This window comes from Podarcis muralis, chromosome 3 (genome assembly GCF_964188315.1).
Source record: "Podarcis muralis chromosome 3, rPodMur119.hap1.1, whole genome shotgun sequence".
Lineage (NCBI taxonomy): Eukaryota > Metazoa > Chordata > Lepidosauria > Squamata > Lacertidae > Podarcis > Podarcis muralis.
The window spans coordinates 79265040-79279726 of record NC_135657.1 but is presented as its reverse complement, the minus strand read 5'-3'; positions in this window follow the sequence as shown (position 1 = coordinate 79279726).

The following is a 14687-nucleotide window of genomic DNA, read 5'->3' as shown; positions in this document are numbered from 1 at the left end:
CCTGAACAATTTGGTATCACCAGCAAACTTGGCCACCCATTGCTCACTCCTAACTCTAGGTCATTATGAACAAGTTAAAAAGCACAAGTTCTGATACCAATCCTTGAGACTTTTCTCCCTTTGGAGAACTGTTCATTTATTCCTGCTCCTTGCTTTCTGCAACTTAACCTATTCCTGATCCACAAGAGGACTTCTCTTCTTATTCATCAACTGCTAAGCTCACTCAGGAGTCTTTGGTGAGTTACTTTGTTGAAAGCTTTTTGAAAGTCCAAGTATATCATGTTAACTGGATCGCCTCTGTCTATGTTCTTGTTACGTTCTCAAAGTTCTTGAAGAGGTGCTTGAAGACAGCACTTGCCCATGCAGAAGCCATCCTGGCTCTGCTTCAGTAAGGCTTGTCCTTCTATATGTTTGGTTATTTTAACTTTAACAATACTTTCTACCAGTTTTCCTGGGGCAGACATTAAGCTAACTGGCCTATAATTCCCAAAGTCCTCACCAGATCCATTTTCTGGTGCTCAGTTATGGAGGCTGATCTGAGGGACGTTACATATTTTTGTTAGCAGATCAGCATTTCACATTTGAATTGTCCACCATTATGCCAAGATCTCTTTTCTGGGTACTCACACCCCAGCAGGATATATAAAGCTTGATTTTTATTTTTATTTATTTTTTGCACCACTTTGCACTTACTTTCACACTGAATCTTATTTAACCTTTCCTTGTCCAATGACCCAGTTTGGAAAGAGCTTTCTTGAATTCTTCACAGTCTACTTTGAATTTTATCTGCCTGAACAGTTTGGTGTCATTTGCATTCCTGGCTGCCTCACTGCTCACTTCTGACCTCAGATCATTTATAAATATAGTAACACTTCTAACTTCCATCCATTGTGTCCATTTATGTCTGCCATCTTCCTATTATTTAAATAGTTGATGTTCTATAAAAGATTTTCTTATTTATTGTGTACTAAGAACCTTTGGATAAGGGACTTTGTCCAAAAGGTTTTGGCAAGGCCAGCTAAGTGTGAAATATACCGTAACTGCTACATAAATGCTTGTTGACCTTTTCAGAAAATACTAGATTAACAAAGCAGAATGCCCCATGTTGATTGTTGTCAGTCATTTCCCTCTTGGCATGTAACAATTTCTACTTTCATTATTATTTCTACCAATTTGTCCTGGGACAAAACTTAGGCAGATGAGTTTTTTAATTCCCTAGTTTCTGCCCCACCAACCCACTTAAAAATAAAGTGAAATAAGTGTTAAATTAATTGGGTTACCCTCCCATCCTGTCTTAAGAAGGCTGCTTTTAATGCGACATGCTTTAGTTAAAATGTTCAGCAACCTCTCATTTCAGCACTTCCAGAATTCTAGAGTGAATGCCACGAGGCCCTGGTTACTTTTTAATTTGTAGTTTGAAAACTAGCTCTACAATTTCACCATTTCCCACATCTATTTGACATAGTTCCGCAGGCACCTTCCCAGGGGCAGGGAGTGGGAGATTGTTCAGATATGAATCTCTTTCTGACACCTTCTGCAGTGAGGGCTGATGCTAAGAATTCATTTAGCTGCTCTGTAAACTCCTTGCCCTTCTTTAGTATTCCTTTCTCAGTTCTGGATTCTAGCAGTCATAGCACCTCCCTGAACGATTTCCTGCTCCTGAGGTATTTAAATATTTGTTTGTAGGCCTTTAGCAATTTGCTCTCCTTATCACCATCTTGCATTTGTTTTGCCTGAATATGTTCTGCTTTTTTATTTTCCAAAACCTACACTTATTAAAGCATGGAAGGGGAACCTTAGATCTGGGGTCAAATGCAGCCCTCTGGACCTTTCTATCAGGTCCTTGGGATTCTCCCCAGGCCACAAACTTCCTGGGCCACACCTCTCGCCAGCCTGGGCAATGGTTCCATATTCCATATTCCCAAAAGAGAAGTGTCTGTTGGCGGGAGAAGAAACAGAGTAGATGCCATATTCCGCTTCCTCCTCCAATCTCCTCTTCCATGGGAGGTTGCTTCAAGATGGCCTCTGGGACAAGCTTCCATTTCCTGATGGGAGGCTGCCAGAGAACAGCTATTATCTTTGGATCTACTTCCTCCATTAGAGCCACCATGTGCAGAGGGAAGAGAGCTATGAGGTGGGCGAAATGGTGGGAAGGCGGCCATGATACAGTGTCGTAGCTATTGGGGGGGTGGCTAGCCAGGTTTTTTGCCCTGGGAGAAGCCTCCAGAGGGAAACCATTGAGGCTCCCAGCCTCTCTCTCTCTCTCTCTCTGTATGCAAATGCATGTGGGGTGTGTGGCAAACTGGGTCTTTGATACCCCCCTGATATGCCCAGCTTCATATACATGTTGAGACGCAATGCTCACTGGTTGACCTTAGATAAGCTATCAGTTCTCAAGTCTGGTTGATGGTGAAGATAAATAAGACTAGAAATGTACTTTGTAAACCTGGAAAAATGTGTGTAGAAATTATTAGCTTTGAAGCCTTGTGACTGTTTTTAAATGTTTTCAGATTTTTTAAAAATGTATTGATTTGCTACATTGTTATTTACTGCCCTGGGCTACTTTGGGAGGGAGGATGGAATAGAAATTTAATAAATGAATAAATCCAAAATTTGCATTACTCCTGACATCTGGAGGCTCTGCCTTACCGCCTGCTTGAGGATATGGTTTTCTTTACCTTATTTCCCCACACATTAATATACAAACGAGGATAAAAGTTTTCTTTAAATACCAAAGCCAACATTTGCAATTTAAGTATTTTTAGACTGGGTTGACATTTTCCTCCACCATTTACCGGGTACCTACTGCATCTTCCACAAGGCAAGTGATTAAAATCATGCATACAGTATGGATATTAAACCATGACATTCTAAGAGCCCATTTCTAATTGCCTGGATGAAGGCAGTAAACGAAGACATGCCTTTCCGTGGATCAATTTTTTTACTTGGCCGATTCCCCTACACTTCTGTACTAATGAAATAAATAAGAACAAGGAAGCTGGATGAACAAAAGCAGAGACAGCAATCAATGTCTGAGTTGGAGGAGGGTGGGTTGCTGCCATCTCCACCCACCTCTGCAGCAGTATTTTGCAGCAGTACAACTGAGGACTCTTGTTTGTTTTTGCAGCAACAGCCTCCCACCCTACCCTAGGAGAGAAGCTGCACTGATATGGAAAATGCCAGCACTTCAGGTGTGCCTTGTAGACACTGCAACATCAGAAGCAGACCAAAATGCTTGAACTTCAGCCCAAGGTCCTGGAAGTGTTGGGATCCCTCCATTCCCTCCTCTTCCCCAAATTATGTATGATCAGTCATTTAAGACAGCATCACTCACCTGTTAACCAGTGACAAGTGGGGAATGAGTATCCCTGGGCAGACTCTGGAAACAGCTTCTCCCCTTCTTCTCAGCTAACAGGTGATGGTTGGCTTTGTTCAGGGTCAGAATCAGGACCTAGCATCTCTAGGCAGTGGCCAGGATTCCGCTGCTTCGGCATGGCCTGCCAGTGGTCAGCTGGATCCAGTGTCCATTGCAATTCATACCCTCCAACCTTTCTCCGATGAAAATAGGGACGTCCCATTCCATAATGATAATTTAACTATTTATACCCCACACATCTTACTGGGTTGCCCCAGCCATTCTGGGCAGCTTCCAACATATATAAAAACATAATAAAACATTAAACATTTAAAAAAGCTTCCTTATAGGATTGTCTTCAGACAGCTTGGGGGTTGGATAACTCCGTACTCTCCAACATTTCTCCACTGAAAATAGGGACGTCCTAAGGAAAAGTGGGACATTCTGGGATCAAATCAGCGACATCCCAGGAAAATAGGGACACTTGGAGGGTCTGTTAATTTCCCACAATGCATTGCAGCTGGCAGGAAGGAGGAACAAAGTCAGGACCCTGGACAGAGCTGAAGGCAAAGAGAACAGCTGCTAAGCTCCAGAACTGAAGCTAGCAAATCTGCAGCCAAGACAGGACAACTTTACCTCAGCACTGGCCTGGTCAAGAGTTTCATCCTAAAAATTCCACATGACTCCCAGCTCCATGCACACAAGTGCTGCATTTGACCAGTTTAAATGGCTGGTTCCTTTTTATGCAGTCCTTTGCTTCTTCTAGGAGAGGACTGAAGAGTCTTGAGGGCAGCAGTCCCTTCACACCATACGTCAAGTGGTGGGCAGGGTGAAAGCAACACTGGGTGGAGCAATGGATGAAAACATAACCTTTGTCCAGTTGACTATCCCTCTCTATCCTCCACCCAAGGTAGAAGAGGCATTGTGAGAGTTCAAGGACACATTCCAGCTTCCACACTCAAGGAAGGTTGTAAAGCAGTACTAGATGGGAGATGCCGCTAGGGAGGAGGTTAACCTGAGGAGAATCCCAGGGCCAGATAGAGAGGCATGGGGCCACATTTGGCCCCTTGGTCTAAGGCTCCTCACTTCTGTTCTAAGAGGATAGGTTTGGAGTAGGACAGAGGTTTCCAACCTTTTTGAGTCCACAGCTCCATTGACCAACTACATTCTTTCTGCTGCACCCCATGGGGCTCAGGAGCCAGTTATGTCACCCCTTGCCTGCAGAGCTGGCAGCCTCTCACCCTTTTCAGACACCCTCCCTTTGTCCTGATTTATGATTAATAAATCTGTAGTTGTAGTATGCTTTCACAAGCCTCACGCCTATTCTGTGTGCGCAGTTCGCTTAGTGTGCCCTGGCTTTGAAGCATGGGTTGCTGATTTATGTTGGAGCAGAGGCTGATGGGTCTACGCAGTGGGATGGCTGGAAGGAGATGGCCCAGCTGGGGCTAGCCAGCTGGCTTTGCGGCCCTCTGCATGTCGACAGGAAGCACCCCCTGGCCAGCTCCAGAGGCACCATTCACCTGCGGAGCTTGTAGCCAAGGCTGCGGCAACAAACAGCGCGCAAACCTTTGAGAGGCAGAGACGCAAGAGGGCATCAGAGGAGGGAGGGAAGGAAAGAGGGACAGAGCCCAGTGCTGCCTGTGGCACTCCTGACCATCATTCAAGGCACACTGGTTGGAAACTACTGGAGTAGGGAATGTTCCTCAAGCTTTTCCTGCTTGGTGGAGGACTCCATCATTAGTGGCAGCTCCCTGGGGTTCAATGGACAGGGCAGGATCTTTGGGTGGGGGTAGGAGAGGGGGGGCTATTTGAGAAAGTTTGAGGAATGAGCCCTTCTCGTTATCATAGTTCACACTGCACCATCACCCCACCTCCCAAGGCTCTTGCTCTGGGGGTGTAGAAGAAGAGACCTGAGGGTGAAAACAGTTCAATCAGCACCTTGTTTCCTTGGAATTAAACTTCATTGATTTCATCAGGAGGAGCTTGCACCCAGTTTGCAGCTACTTACCATCTCCCAAGGAACATTTCTGTTGAGGATAGAAATAAACAAGATGTTCTTTTAGCCCCTTTACATTTGTTTTGTTTCTCTAGTGCATTTTGTAATCCTTTCCGTGAAAGACGCTTATATATAAGGAAAAATGGAACCAGAGCGGCTGGATACTTTTGCAATATTGAATCTGGAACAGAACTGTCAAAAATATTGCTAGGAGAAGCAATATCACATCTTGCAGTGGTGGTAGCAGGGCTTGTCGCACAAGCACGAGAAATACCTTTCTACCTTCATATGGAAACTCTTCTAATTTGTGCACTGTACAGAAGCTTTTTAAATACTCGTTCCTCCTCATTTTTGTTGTGTGTGTGTGTGAAACAAATTCCTTTTTCTACATGCAAAGCAAGCTTGTGGTGTTTTCAAGGGAATGAATGGGAAGGTAATTTTATTAAAGTTCAATAATATTTCTTTGTAGGTTACTGGTTTTGTTTATCATCATTATTGTTAGTAGTTATAATGGGATTTTAGTTGTATCTCAAAGCCTTAAATTATGCTGTAACTATATTGTCAGAAACACAAAAACTGTAACAATTACTTCAGGCTTTTTCATAGTTATAACCTGTTATATAACTTTTCATGTCAGCCCCTCAGGCAACACCTTCCATCAAGCAGTGCAGTTAATTAAGCCTTCATCTGGTATGGGAAATAGTATATCTAAAATAGCACAATTCCCATATTACATAAAGTTATCAAGGGAGGGTGCTTCCAAATGAGGGCTTAATTTGAAAATGTAAGGACTCAGCTACACAGCTGCAAAGAAAACATTTTAAATGTGTTGTAAAGTGCAATATACAAATGTGACATAGATGGTGACAGCGAGCTATGCAAATTTCAATGTATTTTTCAAAACTTTTTTAAAAAAGCATTTTCACAGTATTTTTTTATATGTGTGTAGATTCCACCTGAGTGGTGAATTTAGATAAAATGAGATGTGTATGGAATGTGAGTTGGTATTTTGATGCCAATGATGCGTGGATGCTGCAAAAAGAAATTCATGAGGAGTAACAATCCCAAAATAAACAACCATTTGGAACCACTCAGAATGAAGTGTTGGTTTTGGATTTGGAAGGTGTCATTTTACCACCTTTCTCACCCACTTGAAGGTTGTGCTCAAATCTCTGGCTCAGTTCAGATATACAGTGGTACCTCGGGTTAAGTACTTAATTCGTTCCGGAGGTCTGTTCTTAACCTGAAACTGTTCTTAACCACGCCGGCGGAGCACGATTTCTGTTCTCATCCTGAAGCAAAGTTCTTAACTTGAGGTACTATTTCTGGGTTAGCGGAGTCTGTAGCCTGAAGCGTATGTAACCCGAGGTACCACTGTAACACCAAACTATAGTTTATGCCAACCATAGAATCATAGAATTGTAGAAGTGGTAGGGACCCCAACGGTTAATCCACCCCCCTGTAATGCGGAAATCTCAGCTAGATCATACATGACAGATGGCCATCCAACCTCTCCTTAAAAACAAGAGGTGTTATACTGCTCCACTGTCAAACAGCTTTTACTGTCAGAAAGTTCTTCTTGGTGTTTAGTCGGAATCTCATTTCCTGTCACTTGAATCCATTGATTTAGGATCTACCCTCCGGAGCAGGAGAAAACAAGCTTCCTCCATCTTCCATATGACAGCCCTTTAGCTATTTGAAAATGGCTATCATCTCTCCTCTCAGTCTTCAAATATCTAAAGGACATGTAGTTAAGAGCATATACCATGGTAGGAGCTTCCAAACAAACAATAGGAAAACTATGGTCTAGAGCTACTTTTCTACTTTAGTTTGCCATGTGGTTAGTATTCATCTTCATAAATTCATAACTTCACCCCTGTCTTTATGGTGTAGCAACCTCTTGAGGCATAGCAGTGACCACAGCTGCAGTTTTTGCCAATGGCTTTTGAGTTTGGGCGCAAGGGCAATCCACAGCACAACTTCTGCTTTGCATACCAGCTTCAGCCTTTGGTTTGCTGTCTTATTTTGGCAGCCACCAGCAAACCATAGTTTATAAAGCGAGTAAAGGCCTGGACATTTAAAACACCCACACCGTGGTTTGGTGTGCCACCTGAATACAGCTAATGTTTCCTTGGAAGGCATGTAGCAGCAATTATACTGTTTCTTGTTCTCCCTTCTTTAAGGAGGGAGAAGCCAAGGCCAGCCACTAAATGATCAGTTTCCTTTGAGAGAGACGTGGACATTTATGGTGTCTATGCAGTTATGTTTGCTTAGGTAAAGGTAAAGAGACCCCTGACCATTAGGTCCAGTCGTGACCGACTCGAGGTTGTGGCATTCATCTTGCTTTATTGGCCAAGGGAGTCAGTGTACAGCTTCCGGGTCATGTGGCCAGCATGACTAAGCCACTTCTGGCGAACCAGAGCAGCGCATGGAGACGCCGTTTACCTTCCCGCCGGAGCGGTACCTATTTATCTACTTGCACTTTGATGTGCTTTCGAACTGCTAGGTTGGCAGGAGCAGGGACCGAGCAACAGGAGCTCACCCCGTCGCGGGTTTCGAACCGCCAACCTTCTGACTGGCAAGTCCTAGGCTATGTGGCTTAACCCACAGCGCCTCCTGCGTCCCTTATGTTTGCTTACAAATGTACTACCGGTAATTCTTTCAGTGATGTCCTTCTCCTTCCCCACCCGCTGCTCCTGCAAATATGAAATATTTGCTCATTCCATACCCAAAGCACAAGCTATCAGGGTGCATATTTGGGCAGCACTTCTTCAGCCATGAAGGACATGTTTGCAATGAACCTTCTTGAGTCATTTGGGTGCTTCAGTGCAGATAAATGTTTCATCTCAAAGAGCAGCTCATTTGATCTGTCCGGGAAAAAGTGTTTTGATGACGGAGTCATGAATAATATCTCTTCACAGTCGTATCTGCTCCCTTGGCTTCGTTTTTCTGAGGTGATTAACAGTTTTAGGAACTGAGAGAGAGTGAAGAAAAAAGAGAAATCCCCAAAAGGCTGAATATTTTGTTTTCTCTCTAACAAGTTTTCTTTCCTGTTAGAGACAGATAAGGTTTTCTTTGCATAAGAAATAAACTTGGCTATCTGCTTCTTAAAATCACCGGAATTTACCATGATCCTCTGCTACGATCAAAGGCATGGAGGTACTGGGGCTGAATGGAAGCTGACAAGGTAGACCATTTAGGACCCTGACGAAAACGGTACATCTGCATCATTTCAGTCTTTTAATAAATTTTCAGACTGTTTATAAGTAATTTGCCTAGGGCTTAAAATAGAATAAAGCAGGATAATTGCGGGGGGGGGGGGGGGGAGTCTTAACCATTCCGAGTATCGTAAAACTACCAGCCTCCTGCTTCAGTAGTCAGAAGCATACTACGGTAATTATTTAGATTGCAAAGAATTGCTTCCCTGAAGAATTTCTGTAGTCCATAAAGCGTTGTATTTTTTCTGCTCCCAGTATGATCGTAATCCCACTTCCTAAATTTGTTTGATGGGGCCCCTCTTGAGTCTCTCTCCCCCCCCCCGCCCAATTATCTTTGCAAAGAGACAGATAGTATCAATGTGTTACCAATCTACTGCAGGCCTGGTGCTTAGATACAGAGTGAGTGAGTCATCAGTGGGAGAAAATTCAGGTCAGTCCTGCTAAATTGTAAGAATGTGGCCATAACCTACAGAGAGAACTCTTTGCCCTACTTAGGGACTACAGTGGGAAGAACTGACAAAGTCTTGTAGATACCAATATTTTATTGCTATGTTTGTTTAACCTCTTGAGCACTACATAATAATGCATTGCTGTGCACTCCTTACTTCTCTGAATGGCAGAATTTTTCAGAGACAGTGCTCTCTGGGTCTGGCTTCCTTTGGATCAGAGGGCATGGAGCACTGTTGTGATATTTGCTTTATTTACACATATGTGGGTAGACCATAATGTTAGGCATGGGAAACCTCAAGCCCAGGATGGAGATTGTGGTATCTCAGTGAGCATTTGAATTTTAAATATCCTGATTATTTCTACTTGTAGTTAAGTAGTTTTATTTATTTACTTGACAGGGAGGGGGCAACTGCCCCTCCCTGGCCCCCTGGCTACACCCATGGAAGAAACTAGCCCACTGTACAAAGGCAAAACTCATGTTCATCGCTCTGTCCGCTTTTGCCTCTGGCTCTGTGTACTGATGGCATGTGGGCCTCAGAAGGATGACCTTAACCATGGTAGAAAGGTTCTTCAGAATACTTTCCTTGAGTAGTCTATTTCTTCTCTTTCCCTCAAGCCCTATTCTTCTTTTAGGTTCTTTTTTTAGTCCATTCCTGACTCGCACTCTTCCTCCAGTTCCCTTGTCCCCTGAGATTCCTGTACCTTAGTGTGTGGTGTTGTGGTTAGACTGTTGGATTAGCACTAGGTTCAACTCCTCACTCAACTATGAAGATCAGTGAGTGAGTATCTGCCATTTATCCCTTTTGAGGTTTGAATCCGAACTACATATATCTTCCCCTTCCCTCACAGAAGGAGGCCTGCAAATTGTTTCAATCTTGAAGCAACTGAACGTTACCACATCAGCTCAGCCACTTCAGAGTCTATATACCACTACAAGCACAATGCAACAGAGACAGAGATGCCCATAAAAAGAAAAAGCTAGATAGGAATCAATGTTTATGCAAAATGTAGGGCATGTTCTCAGGCTTGCTCCGCTGAGGCATGTTTGAGAACTTTCCCTGGATTATACACACGGCTGAGAAAATGTGTTTCCTTTTTTGTCACACTTTGGTACTGAGGTAACATATAAAATAGATAAAAAAAATAAAAATTTGTCCAGTAGCACCTTAGAGACCAGCTAAGATTGTTCTGGTTATAAGCTTTCGTGTGCATGCACTCTTCTTCAGATAAGGTGCTACTGGACAAATTTTTATTTATTTTATTTATTTTGACTGCGTCAGACCAACACGGCTACCTACCTGAATATAAAATAGATATTTTTTTAAAGTAACTGATTCAATAAAGCTCTCAAATTATTCTATTACTTTTATGCACCCCCTTGATGCATGACTTTATCTCATGTAAGATGGTATGAGTTTGACTATTTACTAATGTATTCAAATATATGCAATGAAAATGCATTTAGAGTGTAACTAATGTGCCATTTCTGCCCATTTCAAATGCCAGTGTAATTAAGGTGCATAGACAATGTAATCTGTTAACTCTGTATAATTTCCTGTGCCTTTTTGGTTTGGTTTGCCCACCTGTGTGAAACTTTCAGTTACTATTATTACCAATCATTGGTTAATTGTGACATTCAATAGCTCAAACCAGAGCCCCTGCAGACCAAATTTTAGTGCACGAAACTCAAGCTGTAAAATTAGTAAGTGCTTTCTGTTACATAAAAGTTCTCCGACTGCAACTGATTGTTTATTAGAAGCATACTCTGCAAAGCACGTAGCAAAGGAGAACCATTGTTTTCAGTTTTAGGGCCCAGATGAGGTATATTTCTAAGATGTCATTTATACCTAGAAGAGCGCCTTGCTAATGCCAACCACCTCAGACCCTACACTCAGGAGGTGAGGCTAGGTTGATGGTGCTGCCACTGGGAGTTACTGGTTGGCACAGTTCCATAATAGGGCCTTTTCAGGGGTGGCTCCCTGGTTGTGGAATGTCCTCCATAGTGAAATGCACCTATCTCTATCATTACTCACTTTCAGATGGGATGTGAAAACATTCCTGGCTGCTCAGGCATTGGGTGGCTGGAAAATACTGCTGCTGGCAATCTCGAGATCAGTGGGTGGGAGTATTTAACTGTAACTGCTTTTAGATGCTTTTAATTGAATCGTTTAATCTGTTTTAGAATGTTCTTGCTTTGTGGTGGTTGTTTTTTAATTGTATATCTGTTAGCTTCCCAGGGATTCTTGGGGAGGAAGGGTGGCATGTAAATTCAATCAATCAATCAATCAATCAATCAATCAATCAATCAATCAGTGTAGAAAAGTTGTACAGCACAGGCTCCAAGATAACTCACCTCTTTAGTTCTAGAATAATAATAAAAAACCTACGGAGTGATACAGTAGCTGTTTAAAAACTTGCTTTTTGGCACTTGTAAGCATGTGGGAATATAGTCAGATGGTTGGCATTGGCCAGATCTTTCTTTGCCATCCAGTGGACCAGCAAACGTCAAAATGGGCCCAGCAGATACCGCGCAAAACAGGACTGAACTCCCCATGCATCAGCCGATGTGCAGGGATTTTTTTGTTGGATTTGGGCGTGTCGGGCGGTTTCTAGCCAACACTTGGGGACTCTTGCTTTCTGCAGCTGCATCTCCACCTGCCCCACACTTGGCGTCACATTTTATGTCAGATGTGGGGCAGGTGGGTGGAGTTTCTGAAAAAGGCCTCACAGACCAAATTGGAGTGGCCCGGTAGTCCATGTTTGGCCCTGAGGCAAGAGGTTTCCCATCCCTGGACTAGATTATCCTTCGTTCTACTTGAGATGTCTGTGGAGGAAGGCACTACATGCTCCTGCCTGCTGCTACTTTTAAAGCCGCCTCTTTTCAAAGGACACTCCTGCATTTAGGAAAAACGGAAATCTACTGGGATTTTGTGTGTCTCTGTGTGTGCAGATGGTAATAAGTGTGAGTTAGCATTTGTAAGCTGACAAGCACATATGGTTTTTACATATCAATTAAAGCCGTTGGCTAGTCATTTTAAATTTAATTACTGATTCATCCGTGTAGTTTCAAATAGGCATTTACACTCAGCCTGACAGAATTTTATAGGCAGGGCCAAGACTGAACCGTGTGCTTCCTTCACCACCAGTTGCAGTCAATAACATGTCCTTGGCATTGAACATCTGCACACGTCTCAGCAGTGTGTGGGCAGTTCATCCGGCCTATTCCTGATGCAAAAGGCAGACACGTAACATGTTTTGTGTGTATGAGTGAGTACAATGATGATTTCTTTTTAAAGGGCTGTGAGCTGGTGGGCTGGGAATGACAGCCACCGTTTATGTCCACCAACGCAGGAAACACATGTCGATTCATGCATGTGTTCATCTGTCTGTCATGCTGTCTCATTGAAGTGTGATGTTCAAGGCAATGATGATTCTGCATACGGCCTTTTGCACTCCTTGAGTATTTCATAATATACCGTATTTCATGAACTTAAGGCAATTGGGAAACTGCTAACAGCATGCTACAAAGGTTTCGCTGCCCCCACAACTGTTGAATCCCAAAGCATACAGAGTTCTATGTTATCTGCAGGTAATCAGAGTTGCGTAGAATATGCTTAGGGAACCAACCTAACCAGTTAGTCATTATGACATCAATAAGACCCCTGCTTGATCAGACAAAGGCTCCATCTCGTTCAGCCACTTGCTTTCCACAGTTGCAAATCAGGTGCCTTCAGGAACCCCATAAGGAAGACATGAAGGCAAAAGTCCTCTGCTTCTCAGCAACTGGTTTTCAAAGAATCATAGAATTATACGACCTTGAGGATCATTTAGTTTAGACTTCCTCAAACTCGGCCCTCCAGATGTTTTGAGACTACAATTCCCATCATCCCTGACCATGGGATTTGTAGGCCAAAAACATCTGGAGTTTGAGGAAGCCCGATCTAGTCCAACTCCCTGCAATGCAGGAATATGCAGCCATCCCATAGGGGGATTGAACTTGCAACCTTGGTGTTATCAGCACCATGCCCTGACCAACTTTTATAACACAGAGATGGAGCCTTTCTCATATTTGGTCCAAAATCCAATCTGCCTCTCAGAGGCTAGTTTCCAGTGGTCTCAGATTCATCAGCAGATGAGGCGTCACTTGCAGGCTTGCTCTCATTGAAACCATCCAACCAAGTGACCAAAGATGGTCTTGCATTCCTTTAGATCATGTTTTCTGGGAGGAACTCTGCCCAGCTCTGAAACCTCAGGGTTACAATTTAAAGGTTTCAGCTTAAAATGGTTTCTATCCAATGTTAATCACACTCGGAGTAGATTCAATGAATCAACACGCCTAACTTAGGTCCAGTAATTCGAATGGGTCTACTCTGGAGACAACCCTTGGATGCTGTACTGGCAGGTAAAATATAACTAGTGAAGTCAGGTTGACTTTATTGATTTGATTTCTAAGTCGCAGTATGTGATTGCTGCATGGGAGGTGGTGTGGGGGAACAGCAGGAAGAAGGAAAAATAAGCCAAAATTGTCTCTTTTGCTTCTTCCAGCAAGAACTTCTGCTGGATTGCAGCCCTTTCTGTGGAAGTGCAATTCTGAACCCATCTCTGAAAAGACAGGTGTAAAGGATGAATTGTACACAAAGCTGGTGTGTTGTTGTTTTTTTTTTTTAAAAAAAACAGTAGTCGCAGAAAAACACAGCATATATTTTATATAACTTCAAATTGCTTATATAATTGTAAGTCTACTGCATGCAAATATATTTTAGGTTTCTTGGATTGACTAATTTGATTTAGGACTGCAGTGTTATTTAGCAAATATATATATTGTGATCAACATGCCATTATTTGTATCTATTTAAAGTTGAATACAACTGACAACTGACAGTTGTAGGGGGATAAAAGAAGCTAAGAAAGCTATAAGGCTCACACATGCTTTTTTGTTCCTTATAGCTGCAGAACTGAAATCAAATATATCTTATTTCCCAGCAGAGTATCATTTGGAGCCCACTGCTGTTTGAAATATTAAGACCCTTACCAGATTGGTGTTGCACATTATCTTTAGCATTACATCCAAAGCGCCGATACTGTATGACGGACTCTCCATAATCCCCAAAGAGGATTTCTAAGCATATCTCCTTTATAACTGATTCAGCCTTAACAACAGCACTGATAATGCTATGAAACATCTCTACTAAAAGAATTCCTTGTGAACTTTGTAGGTATTCTTTTCTGCTTCGCCTCTGAAACATTAAATACAAACTAATATCTGGAGCTGAGCAGGAGCAGCAGAATCCATTCATTCCAAGCTGCTCCATCTTGAGAGCTCAGAGGACTCATATTCAAAGCCTGTTCAATCTCCACAGACAAGAATGTGAAGTCCTGTCTCTGAAATGTAGTGTGTATATTTGGTCCTTTTCCTTTACAAGTTGTTTGCAGGCCCGTGTAAAACCTGAATGTACAAAACAGACACATCCCAAGCTGTATCTGTAACTAGTGAGGCCTCCTGCACTTCATAAGGTGCAATGTTGCATGAGAAATCCTGCACCATGTACTTCTGTACTTTTCCTTGTGACCCAGAATCCTGGGAACTATAGATTGTGAAGGGTGTGAAGAATTGTTAGGAAACCCCAATTCCCCTCACAGAGCTGCATTTCCCAGATTTCCCTGAGAA